The sequence below is a fragment of the Myotis davidii genome, unplaced genomic scaffold (assembly GCF_000327345.1).
Source record: "Myotis davidii unplaced genomic scaffold, ASM32734v1 scaffold168, whole genome shotgun sequence".
NCBI lineage: Eukaryota > Metazoa > Chordata > Mammalia > Chiroptera > Vespertilionidae > Myotis > Myotis davidii.
The window spans coordinates 5,211,181-5,214,121 of record NW_006383016.1 but is presented as its reverse complement, the minus strand read 5'-3'; positions in this window follow the sequence as shown (position 1 = coordinate 5,214,121).

Here is a 2,941-nt window from a genome sequence, read left to right as displayed (position 1 = left end):
CCAAGAGCACAGACCTGGGATTAAGTCTGGCTCCCTTGCCCACCGAGGATTTTGAATAATGAAAATGACCATGGACAGGGAAGGCTGCAGGCTTCTGTCATAAGAACACTTTGTGGAAAGCCTTGGAAATGGCGTGCAGCACAAGACGCAAGCTGGGCTCGTTATTTAAATTGGGAACCCAGCCTGGCTGGTGTAGATCAGTGGTTGAGTATTGACCCAGGAACCAAGAAGCCGCTGGGTTTGATTCCTGGCTAGCACACATGCCTGGGTTATTATGGGCTCGATCCCCTGTGGGGGGTGTGCAGGAGGCAGCCGATTGATGATGTTTATATATATTCTTCTCTCTCTAAAAAATCAATAAAAACATATATTTAATAAACAAATTAGGAAACCAGGTTTGGGATCCTAATGTTCTTAAAAAAAAAAAAAAAAAAAGAGGGGACATCATTTTTTTTCTTTCATTTTCCACTTTTGTCTAAGGTATTTTCAACAAAACATAGAACCTTATTTCTTCAGAGGGAAAATGACTGGGTGACCAGATGGTGGCTGACACAGTGGTCTGGCTCATACATAGTTTCCTCACTGGCAAGACACTGCAAAACTCAGCTGGAAGAGTTCTCCCAGTCAGAGACCCAGGAATGTTGCAAAGAGGCAGTGTTTACTGAGGGATTACTGCACACCAGGGATTTTAAACACTTTGTCTCATTCAGTCTGCACAACAGTAATATGGGAAGAATTGTTATTCCCCCAATTTTATTTTATTTATTTTTGTGGGTTTTTTAAAAAAGTATTTTTATTGATTTCAGAGGAGGTGGAGAGAGAGATAGAAACATCAATGATGAGAATCATTGATTGGCTGCCTCCTGCAGGCCCCCCAGTGGGGTTTGAGCCCGCAACTCAGGCATGTGTCCTTGACCGGAATCAAACCTGGAATCCTTCAGTCAGTAAACCGATGCTCCATCCACTGAGCCAAACCAACTAGGGATATTCCCCCAATTTTATAGATGAACAAAAAAGGGCACCGAGCCTTGGGGTAACTTAGCTAGGGTCAAACAGCAAGTGGCAGAGCTGGGCTTTAAACCCAAGCTGTGTGACATAGAAGCCTGTGGTCTACCGTGTGCCCTCCCATAGAGCATTGCCTAGGTGACACCCAAACAAGAGGAAAGGACAGTATGTGTATACTTGTGTATGACTGTGTGTACATAATATACAAACCAATAATGAAAATACAGAGGTGAGTACCTGAGTAGCTCAGAGAGCCTCACCCAGATTAGGGTAACAGGATTTAGTTGAAAATTCTGTGGGCCAGGTACTGCCTCTGGGGAGAGAAGCTGGAAAGGAAGGAGACTTACTTTTCCTTATATACCCTGATGTCTTATTTGAATATTTTATCATGCACATGTACTTCCTATTTTCAAAACTTTTAATTGAAAAAAAAAAATCTGTATGTTGTCGTAGAGTCACTAAGTATTTGAAATTTACTGAATCACATTTTCTAAAAACACAGGTGAGGAAAAAGGCAATCCCAAACAAGAGACCTGTCACGTGCATCACAGGGGAGCCAGGACGGGTGGCTTCCTTCAGGGCAGAAGTGAGGACTCAGCTGAGGGTGTCTGAATTGCTCAAGACCTAAGAGCAATAAAAAGGAAACCATTTAACCATCCTCTCCCATTTTCATTTTCGAACTAACACCACTGCTGCCACCACGGCGGGACCTGCCTCTCTATAGAAAGTCAGTGAAAGAATGGATGACCTCACTTTCTCCAACAGGTGGGTCCTGTAGTGTTGTGTGCAAAACAAAACTTGAGTAAATCAATGCATATTTGTAATACCGTAGCAGAGTTCCTTGTCTTAGCAATCTAGGTGAGATCCTCTTTGCAAAGCAAAGAAGCTAATTTTGTGATAACGCTGTTTTGTAAATAAATTTGAGGGTTTGTGTGTGTGTTTTTGTGTGTGTGCTCTATGAGGGTCCTAGTTTCAGCCTGGAGCCAATCATCTGAGCTGTTTGGGTGTCTGGGAGACTGGTGGGACGGTCTGGTCATGAGCCTATTTGCATGAGACCAAGGACTTTCCTGCAAGAGACATCGTCATTGTAAGGGCTGAGGGAGCCTGGTCAAGCTCGGCCAATGAGAAAGGCTGGGGCACTAGAGGAGAACCGTGATCAGAGCCTAGAGCGGAGCCTGTGTTTGATTGCTTCCCAGCCGCCTGTGGACTCAAATCAAGTAAAACAGCAGGAGGAAGCTATGAACACAAGCTCCAGAAAATGCCACAAGGTACTCCTTTGACATCCCATCAAAGAGGTGAGTAGTATTTGCCCCCACTTTTTCCTGAACCAAGTGGGTGTCACTAACTTGAGGGCTCCAGCAGACCCAGCACCCGCCCAGGCAGGCACCTTGGGGCTCCTCTGTGGAGTGGGATCCCCCATTGCCAGCAGCAGGACAGCACAGCAGCCCTAGACAGCCCTCTTGGCACAGAGATCAAAGTCTTCACAGCAGGGTCCTAAGGGGCCACTAGGGAGAGAGCAGGGCTGTAGCTGACCAGGCCGAAGTGAGTTGGAGCAGGTGAAGAGAGAACTTATAAATGGTGGCACGAGAGTCATTTTTGTAGGCTCCACACACTGCACCTGGAGACTCCCGGAGATTAACTGCACAAGATTTGGGGGCAGGCAGGTATTTCTGCAACAGCTGGTCATGGCAAGGGCCAGCAAAGAAAAGTACTGCCGATGGCTCAGAGTGTAACCCCAGGCTGGTGGGCTGTGGTGGGCTGAGGAAACTCAGAACCTCTTGGTTTTTACAAATGTGAAAAAAACTGGAAAATTAATCTCAGCCTGTTAATCTGGTAATTAAAGATTTTTTTAGAGTCATAGTCAGCTTCTTCAACCCTCTAAAACTTTGTGGATGACTTTAGCTTTACTTTCCTCAACACATGCCAAAGTGCTGAG